Raw genomic sequence first — 19,913 nt, 5'->3', positions numbered from 1 at the left:
TATTTTTTGGATGCAATAACTAGTTGTTACAGTAATCACGACCATCATGTTTACTAAGTATCCTGAGTCACAAACAATGAGTTCAAGCTGTGTGTCTGTTACATCATTTTACATATTATATTTGAAATGATTTGTAAATCGATGTACTTAAATGTAAATCTTGATATAAAAAAGTGGCAATGAGTTTCTTGCTAATTCTTCTCATTAGCTCAACCCTTTACGAAGTAGCGGTAGATTCAATAAGAATTTTTTTTTTTTTTGACATTCATTAGTGTCTTTTCCGTGGCCTACGTGAATAAACTGATTTTGATTTTTGATTTTTGAATTTATACAGTTAATTATTTATTACTTCTTATGAAATAAACTATATTATTTAAACACGACTCATGTATTGAATGCAGCATCTTACAAACAATATATGGTATGCTTATTACAGCCATTGTAAAATACTCTATTTGAATGTAAAGAAGTGACCGTTGAGTTTCTTATATATTCTTCACGGGAGCTACACTTTTTACGAACATATGGTAATATGATAAATTCAGTAATTTAAAACAAATATTTGTAGTGACGATTCAAAAAGCGGTCAGTTTAAGCCTAATTAAATAAGGTTTGTTTGAGTTTGACTTTAATTTTATATTTCTTACTAGTTGACCCGACAGACGTTGTTCTGTAGGTATATAATAAATAAAATAATGCTTTTTATGAATTTGTCAATAATATATCATAACATCAAAAATTATTTCATAACATATGCTCCCTGTTGTTGTAATGAAATTGTTTCACAGGAGAACTGTCAAGCCGTGCGTCAATAAATTCTCTCATAAAAAAAAATGTCCACACAAAACAAATATCGGGGACAAATCAAAGGAAAAACAAAATTTTTGTTTTTAATCAATTCCGAACACTTTCATATTTATTCACCTTTTAAACCTTCCCTGGACCAAATAATTCAAGACCAAAATTAGCCAAATCGGTCCAGCCGTTCTCGAGTTTTAGCGAGACTAACGAACAGCAATTCATTTTTATTTATATAGATAGGAAGTATTTAATTAATTCAATCTATTATATATCTCTTTTTATTAATAGTAAATTTAAATAAGAAAATTTATTTATTGAATTTTCAAGTAAAATATTTCAATATTTTTGTCACAAATAAACGTAAGTCTAATCTATTTGTAATTAAATTTTAAATGAGATTTTAATAGTAAAATGTTCATAACAGTGGTTTGAGATACTCAATACCTTTCTCCCATTTTCAGTTTAGATCCCACCCAATGTAGTCTTACTTAAATAACACAATTAAGCAGCGATGGAACTATTTTGCAAGTAGCTAACCTTGGATAATTACTTTTCTAATCTAAGACAGTTTATTTATTCGCCAATATATTTAATATGTCGGCACACAGTTACAATTCCTGTGGAAGTAATAAATTGCAAATCGAATGACTCACATAATGGGTTTTTATGTTGAATATTTTTATAAAGAGCTAAAATACGGATTGTAAACAAAGATATTTTCAATTAAATATGATTTACAAAGTGCCGGAATCGAGTATCAAAGTTATTGTTTCTACGTCGCGGCTAAACTAAACAGAATGCTGTAATTCGAGTTGTCTGGCTTTATCATTTTTATTATAACGTTTTAAAAGATATAGTTGTGAAAAGATACATTTTAATTTTAACATCATAATATTATATTCCCTAAGCAAGCATGACAGTACCACACAGATGTCATGTTAAGCAATACTTAGCTTTTTCTATATGCAGCCATATCCATCGAACAAGATAAATTATAATACCTACTATATATCTGTATAAGATTGTATATCGTATAATATGTTAAACATTAAATTATATAAATATTTTATTTTATTTGTTTTAACTATATAATGTTCCCAAATCGGCAGTGCCCCAGGGCACTAGATTTTCCACATACACCAAAACTGAGTGTGCTGTACGACACCATATTCCCTCACCAAATTCTGACCTTTATTTTGTTGATAAGATTTTGTCTTATAGCTGGTATTGTTATACCTTTCAGATACATTCACTTAAATCATCCTAATTATAGGCAACCTATTGCTACACATAAAATAATACGCGTTGACAGAACGCTGCACGAGCGCCAATATCGCGCCAAACTACACCGTACCTATCAGAGGGTGCCGATTCGCTTAGGTAAAATTAAAGCACGTGTATATGTTTATTTTAGTTATTTAATCATCGTGTTCCAAAGTTACTTCATTTATTTCCTAGTTTAGTTTTTATAGAATCTTAAAAGCTTGAAGATATCGCTTGTTAGTGAGATTTGAGCTAAAATACTTTTTATATAAATATTGCTTTAATCTTTCAATGTAGTAAAGAATATTTCTCATTTCAATTGCAAGGAATGAGCGGCGGTAATCATATTCAATCAGATGACCACAAAATAGATTGTTTTTCTGTTAATTTAAAAAAATACAGTCTAGAAATGCAGGTTTTAATGTTATAATTTTTGGGGGACCTAAGGCAACTATTACGCATCAAACTAAAGAAGATTAACGTAAATCGGATCATAAATCTCAGCGTAACCTGTTTGTATACATAAAAAATATACCAATCGAATTAAGAACCTCCTTCTTTTTGAAGTCGGTTAATAAATTGTTTTCTTCCCGGTAATGGCCGGTAATGTACCGGCCATTTCAAAATGAAGCATAAAAAATTTCTTGACTGCGACATCAATAAAATTACCCGTGATATCAGTCTTGACTTCTTCAGTATCGCTAAGTATCTGAACGCGGCAGTCGGATGTTTTGAGTCTGCCAGTAAACAGCGTATTGTGCTACGTTCTGAGTTTACGCGGGAAACCTGTTTCCAAAATTTTTTTTTACTAGTGATAAAGAATTGTTTTTCAGTTCAAACTTACGCATTCTTACGTAGATTGGAAATCATATTTTTTGGTAAGTTTTTAGCTCGTATTTATAACTAGGTATATTGAAATAAAATTGTAGACTAAAATTCTAAACTATTCTATTAACTTTTTGTATTATTTATGTGCGTTCCAACATTTATTGATTTTATATACCTTATTTGTTTTTTAATTAATTCTATTATCACTTATAATAAACTTTTTTTTACAGAATATAGAGATTTAAATTTAATTGATGTTATATACTTTCTTTGTATTTTAATTAATTCTTTTATCTTATTCTTATTATAAATTTTGTTAGCACAGAATATAGAAATTTAAATTAAAAATAAATAAGGTAATTCTTAAAATTTTAATTTTTGAGGCGGTCTTGAAATAAACGATAGACAGCTATTTATTTTTTAAAACACATTTCAAATATTATTGACTAAAATGCAGAAGTAGAATAAGTCAATGTTTGATTTTATTAATTCTTTATAGCTCACTATCAGTTGTCTCCACCGCTGAGATAAAAATTTCCGAGATTATGGTAATACCATGATTATCAACATACATACAGTCTAGTCTTAACAAGGCATGATATTATCCTTTATATAACCGAGTAAACACTAATAGGTTTCCCGGCTTCGCTTAGGTTGGATCCGATAAACATAAGAATGTTGGTTTTTGAAGATGAGCGAATACGTCGAATATATCAGAAATGTCATACAATTTTCTAGGCATTTGCCTACTACTCGGCTAAGTCGAGTTAGTAAGTGTTTTGTGGGGCGTTGTATATACTTTTAGAACAAGATAATTTTCAAAACAAATGTATTACGAAATTCAAAAGAATTTTTAAAAAACGTTTGTGTGGTAAAGTTTACTATAACATAAATGACTTTTTACGGCTATTAAATAATACATTTTACTGTACGATTTTACGTTGGAACCATATTTTAATATAAAAAAAGAAGCCCGCTGAGTTTGTTGCGCCCGTTCTTCTCAGGTCACAGGCATACCTTTTGGAACTGGTGTTAGTTTTTGACTTTCAATAAGTGGTTCTATACCCTATTTTGAATAAAAATATTTAAATTTGAATTTAGTTACCTTTTTTTATTGCAAAAATATGAGATTAATCAACCTCATTCGATGGTTTTCCTCATTATTTCGCAAAAACTTTGTACATCTCGTTGGTAGATACGTTATAGAAAACTCAAAACATGTATTTATTATTAATTAAGGCAAAATAAGGCCTAATTCAATAAAATATATTAATTTTATTCAATTCGTTAAATATTTATTGATGAATTAAGTAAAGATAGTTTCTTTATGTTACTACGTCCACACGCTTCCCTGTACCAATAAACACATCTATATATATAAAAATGAATTGCTGTTCGTTAGTCTCGCTAAAACTCGAGAACGGCTGGACCGATTTGCCCAATTTAGGTCTTGAATTATTTGTGGAAGTCCAGGGAAGGTTCAAAAGGTGAATAAATAGGAAAATTCTGTAAATTAAATAAAAACAACAAATTTGTTTTTCCTTTGATGTGTCCATACATAATTTCTATGAGAGAATTTATTGACGTACGGTTTGACAGTTCTGCTGTGAAACAATTTCATTACGACAGCAGGGTGCATATTTTACGAAGTAATTTTTGATGTTATGATATATTATTTTATTTAATATATATACAGAACAACGTCTGTCGGGTCAGCTAGTTACTAAATAATTTTAAATGAGTTGTTATACTAACCAATTCACCTAATAAATATTATGTGGAAAACTATAATTCATAATAAATATTTTCAATTCAATGTAAGCCATGAACAGACGAGCATGATAACATGTTATCAACTCCACCTGATAATTTTAAAGTACTAAGGAAACACATAAATCCAGACCAAACCAAGTAAACCGAACTTTGTAACATTTACATTTCTCAATTACATTTACATATCCTCCACTAGTTTGCCAAAATTAATGAGATATATTAAGTAATAATAAACACGATTAAATCACCAATTTATTGCAACCAACTAATTCTTTCGTATTTTGGTCACATAATGCGAAGGGTTAATGAGAGCCTGGAGAAATTGATCGAAGTTGGATACACAAATGGCAAGCGAGGCGGAGGCCGATGTCCTACCAGATGGACCGCCTAAATAAAAGACTCCAGGTCCCTGAGGTTTAGCTCCGTTGTCAGGGCCGTGATGGAAACAAATAGTTCACTCCAAGTGTGGACCACTTGTTGATGACCACGAACTTCGGTCATGAGGGAACGACCACAGAGAAATTAGCAATCTTACAAAAAAGTCGTTAAAATCCATTTGAAATAAGATGAAATAAAACAGTTTAAATAATACGTTGGTCCTTTTTTATTTTTATGTTGATTTTAAAACAAATAAATATAGTTTAAGAAACTTGATTAGAGATTAGTTTACGTAGAAGTGTTTGTTTCTAAAAATATCTTTTCTAAATTTATGTGTCTTTTCAAAACTATGATTTATTTATATATAATATAAATAACATAAAATAAATCCATAAAAACAACGTGTAATTTATCATTTAAAATTACTTATAGTATAACGCCTCGCTTTCTTCATTCTTCTTATATCTTTGTCGATATTTCTTTAACTATCCTATTTACTATAAAAAGTAAAAAATAATGAAAATATTGTTTTGTCATCAGTGTAGATATAAGTGTTAAAATATTTAAATTATTCGGACGTCTAGAAGTGAATGAAAAACAAATTCAAAGATTGGAGATGAGAGAATTCTTAAACACAAATTGTCTTACACTAAACTAGGTAGGCATAACCTGTACTATGGCCAAACATACTAAACATACATATAAACATCCATGACTCGGAAATATACATGATGAATATGGGTATATTCATCATATAAATGTTTGCACCTACTAGGACTCAAACATGGGATCCAGGCATCCAGAGATCCAAAAGACAGGCTCACTAACCACTGGTCTATATGGGTTCTCTGAAATATAAAGAATGCCAACAAATTGTATTATTATAAAAAAAAGACCGCCATATCATTGAATGAATGAAATTACAAATCTCAATTCAGGATTTCTATTGTTGTTTCATGAAAATGGAAATTATGAAAATTAAACACATACTTTTATTTAAGGTTCGTTTGGTACACATCTAATTTAAGTCTACTAAAATTACAAAATTTTTCATAAAAAAGCCTCGGGATCTGATCTGAAGATCTCATTATTTAACATTTATATCCCACGAGTGATTGACACACAGTGGAATATATAAATTTATTTCAGCGGAACCGGCAAATAGCGCGATAGAAGTACTATTTGTAATTCTGAGCGCAGATGGAATATCCTAACAGAGATCATTAAAACTAACTGCAGTACTTCCTACATATATAAGCCAACCTTCACTTACTTATATGGGTTATTTATTAACGTAAATTAGACTTGTAGATAAATCGTGATCGACTATAAATATAAACAAACAATATTTGTATTCTGATCGCAATCAGTTTGAGTATATTAACAGAATGGCATAACATTAACAGAAATAGCAAATTGATATGTTTTTAAAGTCACCCTCACTTCTAGGATTAATGCATAAATAAGATTTGCAAGAGCGACATCTCAAGTCAATTTACTAATATGCTAATATTGGGGTTGAGAAGGTTATCAACTGTAAACTAGATCCTGTAGATGAAGCCACAATTTGAGAGTTGAACAAAGCATATAAGATTTTATGACGATACGTCACTCGACCGATTAGCTCAGTTGGAACAGCTCTCACACGGTTCGAGTCTCGCATCATTCATAAGATTTTGTTTTCAAATTTTATTTGTGTATTAACAGAAATATTTATTATGATTTCTTCTTAAATTTTCAACTTTAGTAATATAACATTTTCTATACGGAAAGGGAGGATAAACGAGCGTACGGGTCACCTGGTGTTATGTGATCACCGCCGCCCACGTTCTCTTGCAACACAAGAGAAATCACAGAGGCGTTGCGAGCCTTTTAATAAGTGTACTTTTAGTAAGTTTTCTAAAGATTTTCTATTCTATAAGATTGACCCTCATTATAATGCAGTATTTGTACATTAGATTTTTTTGTTTGAGATTTATTTTTACACGCTTTTTATTAGCTTCACCTACAGGTGAAGCACAAGCATACATACATGTATGCTTGTTTGTAACAGAATCATTTGGGCGCGATTTTGTCTCACTTTCAACGGCCAGAATTCGTTCATATGTTCGTATATTTCTCGAGGGCCGATGACAATACATTAATTTGATAAAATTATTCCATTTTTCAATTTGCAAAATAAGTTTTTTTTAATTTTATGTAATTTTCATCTTTACGCGGTCTATAAGGCAGGAATTGATGTTTAATTTAAATTACAAAATAAATTTTCTCTTTTTTTAGTTTGGTTTTCTATAAAAAATGTGTTTTTTAGTTTTATTTAATTACTATTTATTGGAACGAAGTTCCTTACGGCAGGCTTGGAGGAGATAGGGATTTTGCTGCGGGACCGAACTGAAAAAAATGTGATAGTAAAACCGTAAGAAAAAGTCCGTGGAATTAAACCGTTAAATGAGTCGTGCGCAGGCGCGACATTCGTTTCTATTTCTATGTAATTTTATGTTGTCAAACAAAAATAAAGAGACATATTTTGTTATTTTAATTAATAATTTGGATTACGATTTTTTTTTTATTTTACGTAATTTATTATTTCCTAAAATACTGAATTTCCTTAATACTTTCGTGTAGTTAAATAAAAACTAATCTGCAAAATTTAAGAGAAAAATCAAGAAAACCTACATAAAATTGAACACGATTTTTATTTCAAATGAACTCCCTTTGCGTTTGTTATTCCTCGAGATCGTTATAATAATTGCTGTTTTTGTTTGATATTAACGATTATATTAATAAACATTAATTGAATGGTTAGTTATTATTTTACTACGTCACTTCACGATTTCGGAATAAACCTATCACAATACTTAACTAAACTGAATTAAATTACCACGCCAATAATTTGCTTGCTGACACGAAAAAAGATGTTGGTAAGTACCAAATTTCTTTAGCATACACGCTTACGCACTGGCACGAGACTTATGAGTGAGAATTTGAAGAATCAACTCCTGAGGATACCTCGTGTAAGGGCGAAACACGGGTCGAATTGATTAAAGACAAAACTAAGCGGAATTTACACTGAATAAAAATCACAACACGTGGATAATAATGGACGGATGGATGCAGACATTACGGTTCTTTTTTTATTTTATTTGTTTAGATCATTAAATAATTATATTCTCTACTACTCTATTGTACTCTAGACCTGATTTACCGCATCCCCAATGTGTATTTTTTAATGTACCTACCGTAAAAAAAAAATTAACATCCAAGCCTATTATAAAGTGAAAGATAAAGATAGTTGGGACCAATGGTTTCTAAATTTATTGTTATTGAAAATTGATAAGCATATTTTAATACTATTTTTAAGTAACTTTTGTACTTCATGTGGACTTGTTATTTAGTATAACTTGTAAAAATCTACAGTGAATAAAGTTTTTTTGAATTTGAATTTGTATTAGTTCTTGTATTTAATAATAATAATAATAATATTATCTTTTATTTCTTTTTATTTAGTCCGGTCAATTTAGACATTCGAAGGTGCATAAAATCCCAACAAGCTGCAAATTAGTACAATTGTTCAAAACATAATCATAATTAATTAAAAGTTCCCCATTATTCCCGTGTATGGAAAAAAAATATTCAAGGTGAAAGGTCAAGAATATGAGTTTTTCGCGATTTTCAGCAAAACGCTAAGTTTTATCATAAAAGTATTTCAGACAAAAATTGTAGATCATAAAATTATCTATAAAAATGTTTCATTACTTTTTTTCCTATGAGCCACCGTTTCTAAGATATAACGATTCAAAAAATTTTAAAAGTTGTTAACGTCTTAATATGCACGCGTTTCCACGCCACCTAAGAGGTAGTGTACTAAGCGCGCTGAACGACGCGACGTTATAACTTTTTGAATCGCTATATCTCAGAAACGGTGGCTCGTAGGAAAAAAAGTACTCAGACATTTTTACAATTAATTTTATGATCTACAATTTTACAATACCTTTATGATAAAACTTACCGGTTTGCTGAAAATCGCGAAAAACTATTTTTTTTTACCTTTCACCTTGAATATTTTTTTTTCATAGCCTGGATTGACTTTTAAATACTATTTATAATTATGTTTTTAACAATTTTACTGATTTTCAGCTTGTTGGAAGTCTATGTACCTTCACTCTCATTTTTTGGTCTAGATTGACCGGACTGTATTTCATCATAACTTGTCGTATATGCAATGGATCACTTTTTACTATCTAGACTGTAGCTTGCAAGGTCAATGCGCTCGTCAAATCTGATTATGTGATCTGCAATAACGGTAAAAATGTTAGCACTGCTAAATATATGGCTTAACAATGTTACTGAATCATATACATTAATTTATGTAACTGCCTATAAATTTATAAGCTCGTTAGAGATTGAATATTATGCAGTAATGCGCAATGAACGGAACACTTAGCTTACGTAATGAATATACGAAACTTTTAATGATACAAGTATTATTTCGCTTTGTTAAGTCTCCGATTAAAAAAACCAAATTCTTATTTCATCTCTCGTGTATCTTTTTTTTTGCCAAAAACGTATGAGACGAGCAGGACGTTCAGCTGGTGGTAAATGGTAATTGATACACCGTGCCTCAGGATTCTTGAAAAACAGAAAAGCTCTGAGCGGCACTATAATAGCGCTCGTCACCTTGAGACATATGATGTTAAGTCTCATTTGCCCAGTAATTTCTCTAGCTACGGCGCCCTTCAGAACGAAACACAATAATGCTTACACATTACTGGTTCACGGTAGATAAAGGCGCCGTTGTGTTACACATAATCTAGCTGGCATCCTGTGCATACAAGCCTCCCATGATTCGATTCTTCTGGACGAAGTATAAAAAAATAATAATTAAAATAAGTAAATATGGAGTATTTCAGAAGTGAATTATTCTACGTATCGAATTTCTACGATAAAATAATTAAAATAATGTAGGTACTATATTTAACACATCAGTTTAACGGTGAAACGACAAAACTATATTCTTACTTGCTGACTCAGCAAACGTTGTATTGCCGATATCAAAATCGTTAAAGTTTATTGATAATACAAATTCTCTATTTTTATAAGACCACGTCAAACACTATTTTTGGGCCGAGCCGATAACTTTGAATAAAACCTCTTTACAAAAGCCATACTCCCAGAATTTTAATATGATTTTCAACGTTCCTAATTCAAATCATTTTACTAGGTTTTTTCTTCAATATCATTTACCTCTGCGTTTTGAAAGGAAATAAAGATTCTTACTTTGACATTTTGTGAAAATATATTATTGTCCCTATTTGGAAGACCAAACTAGCTATTTTCGAATTTAAGTGATAAAATGATATATTTACTTTTTGATGAATGGAAATTGGATAGTTTTGAAGAAAAAATCTGTAATAATAAACAGGATTTCGTTGCCCGTAGTATTTTTAAACACAGACGTGACTCTAAGTCAGCTATATGTGAACACATAACAGACCGTCCTAGCCACTACATCCGGTACAATCAAAAGTTTTGATAAGAGAGAATAGATGTCTCTCAAGGCTGGTACGTGAAGCCATTGAAATTAAAAAACACACAAATTTTAATAGAGAAGATAGTCTTAAATTATCTAACACCTGGGATCCAATAATCTCTAAATTCAAAACCCACAACTATACATTCCAAAAAAGAAGAGGATACTGTCAGTTAATTTGCCAAAAACCATCTGTTTATAGCAAATACCATCTCCGAGACAATAAATGGCGCTAAACTTCCATATCATCCCCACCATCTCGATGTGTGGCTGTTCTCCACAGTGCGGTTTTCAAGGAGATTTCTTCCACGTACTACAAAGCTGTGGAATGAGCTTCCTTGTGCGGTGTTTCCGGGACGATACGACATGGGTACCTTCAAAAAAAGCGCGTATACCTTCGTTAAAGGCCGGCAACGCTCTTGTGATTCCTCTGGTTTTGCAAGAGAATGTGGGCGGCGGAGATCACTTAACACCAGGTGATCCGTACGCTGGTTTGTCCTCCTATTCCATAAAAAAAAAGAAAAAAACTTCTTAATGACAACTTTGACAAATATACTATCTTTGCCTCATTTCATCTGCAGTCCCCCTGAAACCGAGATCGGGTTTTGAAACGGCGGGTTAACTAAAATAACAATAAAAATGTAACTTTTACACAAAAATCTAATGCAAAAACACAGTTACAATTATTTCACGCGTTGTAATCCTTTAAAAGTGTTTTATTTAAAGGATTCGGTAATATGAATGATAGACAAAATATTACAAAAGCGATGCTCTACTGTTATGTTTTTACATGTTCTTTGAGTCACGTTACGCGGAATTTATGGCTTTTCCATTTACGATGTTTCATCACTATGTTGGAATTTCAATAACATTACACTCTGAATAGTGCTCGAAATATCTTCAGTGGACCATCGACTATCGGCCGGTTTCAATAACCGTTCTTAAATTTAAGTTGATTTAGAAACTAAGTGTTATGAGGCCAGTGCTGAAGCCATTGAAAAAGATAAAAAGTGAAAAAAAAATAGTAGAATAACGCTTATTGGAAAAGGAAGAGAAGATAACAAAAAACCAATATAAAAATAAACTAAGAACTTTTTTGAATTTTTCACATAAATTTTGAGGTTATGTGAAAAAATTGTGAGAACAGAAGTTGTAGATCTCTTTGTTACCTACAACTTTGCCTTTAACCTTTTTTCCATGGGACTTGTAGTTTTTCCACTTCCCGACCTCAGATCACCCGTAATTCATATTTGTTATATTCTCTTCCGTTTCCAATGGGTTTCATCCTACTATAATTTTTTTGGTTTCAAAAATTATCGACCCTGGTCTATATCTCATTCGTCATGTCTTTTAAAATATACCTACTTAGATGATTTATACTTCTAGATAGGATGTGACAGATGTGAACACGCACGCAAATAAATACAAAGTAAGATACGAGTCACGAGTGTAAGTCGCTTGTCATGCATACTACAGTACTAAGCGTGGCCTATTTTCATGCGTTGCCTTTTTTTATGAAAATAAGGTACGATACGAGCAGGACGTTCAGCTTATGGTAATCTATACTCCCTGCCCATTACAATGCAGTGCCGCAAGATTCTTGAAAAACCCAAAGATTCAGAGTGGCACTTCAATTGCGCTCGTCGCCGAGATATAAGATGTTGTCGATTGAATATATAGATCGATCATTAGACACGATATTGTACTGAATAATGTTACTCTTTCGCAGATATTGAAATGAAAAATTTATTTCCTGTTTTACTATTTTTAGTTTGTCAACGCTTGTATAGTATATGTTGTATTTACTTAGGTAAAGTATGTTGTTAAGGTGTGCTATGACGTAATAAACAAGCTGTGACGCTGCTTTGTCAGCGTGGAACTTTATATATCTCGGATCTAATATAAAATAAAACGGAACATATCTTTTTTATCCGATACTATATACAAATTACACCATTGTATTGTTGAAATGGAAATATATTTATTCAACATAGGGAGTGACAATAACATAACATATTGGTAACGGAAAGCAGCTTAACGTGGGGAGAAGAACTGATAATTTTTTCCCAGTCAACCTTTTAAATCAACTTAGCCTACTTAATATAATATTACGAGTATACAGTTTTAGGTGACATGCGCAGAACATAAAAATAGCTTCGTTAAATTGTTCTTTGTACAAATTTAAAATAGCATGAGAAATTTTTGTATTGAAACGCCAAAGAAATATAACTTCACACACACTTTTTTGTCTTTTTTTAAGAGTTATGAACAAGATATATACCCGCCCAGTATAACAATACTATGGAGTAACTACTCCACGTAGGAATTTATTAATTAAATGTTGATATCTATCAAGCTTCCAGGAGCTATGTCAGATGAACGTCATATCAATGTCTTCGTTAAGTCATTGTTTGTAACCCAATTCAACATAATCGCTGTAAATGAAACAAATATTTGTAATTCACTCTGTAACAGGCTGTCATAGTTTCTCAGACTGAATGCCGACCTGTCGTTGTGTATTTTGTAATATAGAACAATAACAACAATAATCTAATATATAAAATTCTCGTGTCATGGTCTTAAACATTGAACTCCTCCGAAACGGCTTGACCGATTCTCATGAAATTTTGAGTGCATATTGGGTAGGTCTGAGAATTGGACAACATCTATTTTTCATCCCCCTAAATGTTAAGGGTAGTCCACACGATTTTTTTTTAATTTATTTGTATTTTTTTTTAATTTGTGTGATTATGAGTCAGCAATAAAAAATACATACAACTTCAAATTTTCACCCATCTACGATCAACAGTTACTCTTGTATCGCGATTTTAATATCGGCAATACAACGTTTGCTGGGTCAGCTAGTATAGCTAGTATTTTCTTTAGATCAAATTGACAATTTTAAGGACCTACACTTTTTTTTTCGAATCTGCGAAGTGAAAACTTTTTGAGGAGTGTTGAGCATTATTGGGATGTGGATATAGTAACCATTAAACTTACCACATTTGAGAGGAAATTGAAAATTTAAATAATGTTTTTGTTTCTTACCATGAGCATATAATATAGTGCATTTTTTTTTAATTAGATGATAATAATAAAAATGACAAATTTAGAGACTATTTAATAGAGAGAGATATTTTTTTTATATGTATGAGGAGATAAACCCGCGTATATATAACGAGGACCGGATGTTAAGTGCCGCCCAGATTCTCTTGCAACATTAGAGGCACATTGCTGGCCTTTAAGGTGTACGCGCTTTTTTTGAAGGCACCCATCTCGTATCGTCCCAGAAACACCGCACAAGGAAGCTCATTACATAGCTTTGTAGTACGTGGAAGAAAGTTTCTTGAAAACCGCACTGTGGAGGACCGCCACACATCCAGATTATTGGTTATTACAGAATAGTGGGGATGATATCCTAACTTGTGTCGTGTCGTGCGAAGGTAGAATTCGGCGGCAGGAATCAGGTTAAACAGCTTTTCGGAACACTCCCCGTGATAAATGCGGTAGAAGACACACAATGAAGCGATGTGTCTACGCAATGTAAAATTATATAATAAGTTTCCAATGAACTTCTAAACTAAAGAATGGATTTTAATGCGGATTATTACTTCATCGAGTGCAGTTTAGTCCAACTTGAGAATATTCCAAGATTGGATAGTATTTATTTCGATTTGGGACCCATAATTATTTTTATTTCCAATATTTGTTTTGTATGGTCATATTATTTTCTATGTTCTGCTGTGAAACAATTTCATTATAACAACAGGAAGCATATTTTACGAAATAAATAGTTCTTGATGTTATGAAATATTATTGACAAATTCATAAAAAACAGTTTTTTATATATTTTATACATAACAACGTCTCTCGGGTCAGCTAGTTATGCTATGTATATAAAAGCTTGGTTTCGAACACTATTTATTTCTATGTGTAGTCGACCATTTAAACCATCATTCGTTCTACAAAATAATCAAAGAGAGTAGGAATCGTATCTTTCATCCCCACTTGCAATGACTCCATTAGTGATTAGTTTACCAGTGGGAGGCTCCCTTGCACAGGTTGCCGGCTAGATTATGAGTACCACAACGGCGCTTATTTCTGCCGTGAAGCAGTAATGTTTCAGCATTACTATATTTCGGCCTGAAGGGCGCCGTAGCTAGTACTACTACTACTAGTACTGCTAGCCTTACTGGGCAAATGAGACTTAACATCTTATGTCTCAAGGTGACGAGCGCAGTTGTAGTGCCCCTTAGGATTTTTGGGTTTTTCAAGAATCCTGAGCGGCACTGCATTGTAATGGGCTGATACACCCTGTATCAGTCTGCTACCGTCAGCTGAATGTCCTGCTTGTATTGTCATAAAAAAAAGTTTGATGTTACCTATTCAATGCTTAATCTATATTTGTGTTCTTTTTTATTACTTCTTAATTAAGTTTTTTTGAATTTAAAAAATAACCAAAAAGAGAACACATAAGTATTTGATGACGTCTCATTAAATGAGCGAAGCTGAGCGGAGCTCCCACCGGGCGACTTCAATTGATTTCTGTGTTAAATTGTTTCTCGGCTATTTCTGGACCGATCTTAAGGAATTTTGAACTCATAGAAAACTTTCAAATTTTCTAGGTTATTTTCAAGACAGAATTTTGAACACTGCTATCAATCGAGAGTGATTCGACTTCCAGGTTCTTAATTATTGAATTTGCAAATCAGCACAAGTTTGGCATGTGACCAAATAAGGCGTTAATACCTCATGTTTAAATATGGCGCCAAATTCCAAAAGATTCTTCTTATTGTTTTTGTTTGGATTCATTTTATTTTGTTTTTGTACACAGACTACCTTTACCTTTACACAGTTTACCTCGCTTCGCTCAAATATACGCCTCAGCGAAGCGGTACGACGAGCGATTGCTGCATCCTGGTTATACTACATGGCTTAGGGTTATATGTGCCTTTTGTAACTTATTATACAGTGTAAATTAATATTAACGTTACATTGACAAAGAGACAAAAGAGTTTACTGTTTATCTCTAGATGACTTGATGTTTTATCTCGCTATCAGGGCTAAGATGATCAGTTGTTTGATAATAATAATAATGTGTTCATCCATTTAGTTAACAAAATTATCAATATTTTCATCATTCGGTTTCAAGTTTCAGTTATTCTAAAATTTTCACTCGTGCCCTTTCACTATAAATACAATGTTAACGGGTTTTTTTCCTTTACTTTCTGTGTGAGACCTTCGAACAAATGATATTATCTAATAAAGATAACTGGTTGCGCCAGGGAAGTTTGAGTGGACTATATTTTTAAAAGGGGTACTCAGGTGAACAGAGGGATTAAAGGGAATAGCACCGAGTACCGACTCAACTCTTCTGCAAGATCATGTGTTCTTCTGTATTCGCCTGAGTGTGCTGGCAAACCACAATATATATTTCGCGGGACACTTAACGAAGAAATCACTACGGGCTAACGGCGGCAAATCTACAGGAATACGAGGATATCCTGGATTTATATTGAAAAGTTCCGGTGCTCAACCTTCGCGTGCGGTTATTTGGTGGAATGTGTGTTACGCCATACGACCATAGATGTCGCGGCTCGCAGTTTATTCTTGACTTGTAACTGCTAAGTTGCTAGGATAAAGGTCTTAGGAGTTAGGGAAAAGGTTGTGTATTACATGAACAACTGCCGTTACCAGTATCGATCAAGCTTCAGCACAGAAAGAGGCTAGGGGCTCAAATAAGCATGGTGTCCTATTTGTGTTTACTATGGTCAAACAACAGCCAAAGTGCGGATGCCCTTGCGATCTGTTTAATACGGTGAAAGCTGAGTAAAAATGACACTTCCAGCAGACCAAAAAGATCAGAGTTTATTACTTTTCGTAAATAATAATAACTTTTTGTCACTATATTCTATATGTGAATATTGAGACAAGAAATTATCGTACAATAATATCGGAATCGACGAGGGATTCTAAATTGACATAGATGCATGCCTCCACCACCAAAATCTTTAAGGGTTGACTTTATCAAATTAGTGTGTTGAATCGTTTTTACATGGAGACTTATTAAAATTAAAAAAAAATAACAAAATTGTTTATTTCTATAAAAGTATTCTGCAATTTTTTATTTTCCTTTTTATGGAGTATTTTCTAGTCCTTTTAAACTATAATTTATTATCTATCAAATTCAATATATATGAGTAAACAAGAAATAGTGTACAAATTGTTTTAGGTGTCAATATAAATAGTTCCGATATGCTGTTAGATAACCGACTAAATCAGGCTAGGAATATTAGCATTGTGTGTGTGACAAGCTACGTCTTACACTCGCGATTTGTATAACACTTTGTGTTAGTGTGCGTGCAATGATAATATAGGATAGTTTTAAATTCTATTTATTTCGACGTTTTTACAGCTGTCATAGTCTATTTAGACGTATTAATAATAATAATAATAATGTTGACACACTTTTACACAAATTATCTTGCCCCAAGTTATATGCATATATAGCCTGTGTTATGGGTTAGAAGACAATGATATATTTAATACAATATACTTACTTAAACATACATAAATTCATATAAATATACATAAATACTTATTTAAACATTCATGACTCGGAAACAAACATCAATATTCATCATATTAATGCTTGCACCTACCGGGATTCGAACCCGGGACCTCTAGCTTAGTAGGTAGGATCGCTAACCACTCGGCTATACAGGTCGTCATTAATAATCTAAGCTTTTTATTTTTTTTTTTCGATTCGTTAATATGGATGATATCGATACACAAGCAACAAGCAAAAGTGGTATTTTTTTATGAAAATAAGGGACGAGACAAGCAGGACGTTCAGCTAATGGAAATTGATACGCCCTTCCCATTACAATGCAGTGCCGCTCAAGATGATTGAAAAACCCAAACATTCTGACCGGCACCACAACTGCGCTCGTCACCTTGAGCTCATTTGCCCAGTAATTTCACTAGCTACGGCCTTAGCCGTACGGGCCTAGCCTAGCCCTTTAGACCGAAACACAGTAATGTTTACACATTACTGCTTCACGGCAGAAATAGGCGCTGTTGTGGTACCCATAATCTAGCCGGCATCCTGTCCAAAATTAAGTTATTTTCCATTCGTATTATATATGGATGATATTGAAAATATGTAAACTTATTTTGCTCTACAAGGAACAAGCAAGAGTGATCTTTCTAGAGTTATGCATAATAATATTATGATCTTTCCTTTTATATCAAAGTGAAGTAGTATCTAGTAATCTGAATACGAAATATGTCATGTTTATAAAATATGTTTGATCTTATCGCCTGTACAGCAAAGCTCTTTTAAAATTTATATTTGGATTTAAATAACTCATAGATTATTATATATAGCTATTATATATTGAGAGATATATAAATCATGAGATTATAAGAGAAAACTTTTATTTAAATTAAAAGAAGTTGATTAAAAATTAAGAACATAAAGAATGTGTCTACTTATCAACGAACGCAAGAAGTTACACTTCTTTAACGCAACAAAAGAAAAATCCTTAGTAAAATATATTCTTCGTGCTTTTTACTGTTGGAAAAAGAAAAATATTGTACTTAAGGTGGTGTTTTCATACAAAAAATGAAAATATTAATATTATACAGCTTAATTTGGTTAAATAACGTTTAGTTTAAATTTCATTAAATTATTTTTCTTCAATTGCAAAGGAATGGTCTTAAAAGAGGCCTATGGTTGCTGAAGTATGATACAAATGGTCTAATTGAGAAACTAACGTCAGGGTGTCGAATTCGCGTGATGATGTGCGCGCGCACCGTAAAAGTTAACTCTGTTAATGTTTTTCTAACGCGTCAAAAAACTTCAAAATTATTCTCCACAACATAAAAATTGTATGATTCTTCCTCCAAATCGTCGTATAAATTAAGTGTTAAGTTTTTCGGGTCCTACGATCAAAACATATATTAAAGATTACAAAAAACAGCTTAAAAAACATTACATAATTAAAAACCGATTCCTAACATAGTATATAATATATAGATATTTAGAACATGGTGATTAAAAGTTTAAAATAAAGAGACTCGTATAAGTGTCCTAAAAGCCAAGTATTGTCGTGGGAGACCCGGTTGGAACGAAGTTTTTATAAATTAATTATGCTTAATATGCTGTTGGACAAATATTTCATAAACAAGTGTAGATAAAGTTATATTGCAAATAAAAATTAAAGTAATTTGTGTATAAATTTTTCATACATAAATTATCTTACCAGCGGCCGACGGTGTATGAATCTGCTAATACAACTTTTTGTTTGTGAACCGCATGGAATAAAACAAATAATAAATTTTACAGAAGCTTTATTGACCAATTATCTCCCACAATCTTTGGGGAGGGCGGAAAGAGGAATAGTATCTTTTACACATTAAAAAAAACGTTTTCTTCTGAACTTCCCGTCATCATATTGGGGCTTAAAGTATGAAATTGCCGATTTGTACTGAAAAATTGAAATTCGTTTTTTTTTAAATTTAACATAACAATTTAATCAAAATACCCTATACATTGCTGCCATCTAATAGGAAGTTCATTTATGCCTTTGGGATAGAACTGTGGTGATCTAGAGTTTAAACGGTTTCTCGTGCTGTATGAGATCTCGCGTTACCACGGAGCATTAATGGTGAAGATCAATTCAAAAGTCGGTCTGTTTCACTGTTAGTTTTGCTATAATTGTTCGGAGTTCAGCACAGTAGACTACTAAATTAAAAAACAACTGAAAGTCGATAATCTAATATTGCACATTTTTTAAAGAAGAAATTTCGTTTCATTTCTCGCTCAAAAATCAAACCATGAAGGTTCTATATCAAGTCGAAGTACTTATTACAATAAAAGGGCAACTTTATACTTTAAACCCTATTATTAATATCTATTTTTCATTGGATTGATTAGAACTGCTTATAAAAGTAACAATTACTCTCTCTCTATATCTCTCTGTTTGGCACAGTAGGTGTGGTGGCAGTACTGCCATACAAACACTGCGCATACAGTTACCAAAGTTATTGATAGGTATCAGATAGAACGTCATTGGGTATCAGATATAATACTGTTACTGTACGATATACGGTACTGCGAACATATAATATTATACAGTTTTCAAATTATGTAATTTATTCGTACACAGTGCACGTTTCAAGCAATGGTTATTATAATATGGTAATGAACTAATATATTACATATGAATCACAGATTTTGTTATGAAAAACCTGATGTTCATTCAATATTTTGCTTGCACAAAAGAACACATTGCATAAAATTACATCGATACTAGTAAAAAAAAAAAATTGAAAA

At 32.0% G+C, this 19,913-nt stretch overlaps 1 protein-coding gene across 1 annotated transcript in view; it reads left to right on the top strand.

The window, feature by feature from the left end:
- Window positions 1-2,777: 2,777 nt before the first annotated feature.
- Window positions 2,778-19,913, top strand: part of LOC126970314 (prolactin-releasing peptide receptor-like) — a 77,912-nt gene continuing 60,776 nt past the window's right edge. Inside the window, exon 1 of the mRNA XM_050816158.1 lies at window positions 2,778-2,942. The gene's annotated coding sequence lies outside the window, so the exon portion shown is untranslated. The remainder of the gene's footprint in view (window positions 2,943-19,913) is intronic.

Source organism: Leptidea sinapis, chromosome 20 (genome assembly GCF_905404315.1).
Source record: "Leptidea sinapis chromosome 20, ilLepSina1.1, whole genome shotgun sequence".
NCBI lineage: Eukaryota > Metazoa > Arthropoda > Insecta > Lepidoptera > Pieridae > Leptidea > Leptidea sinapis.
Note: the sequence above shows the minus strand (reverse complement) of the source record. Positions and strands in the feature narration are given on the sequence as shown.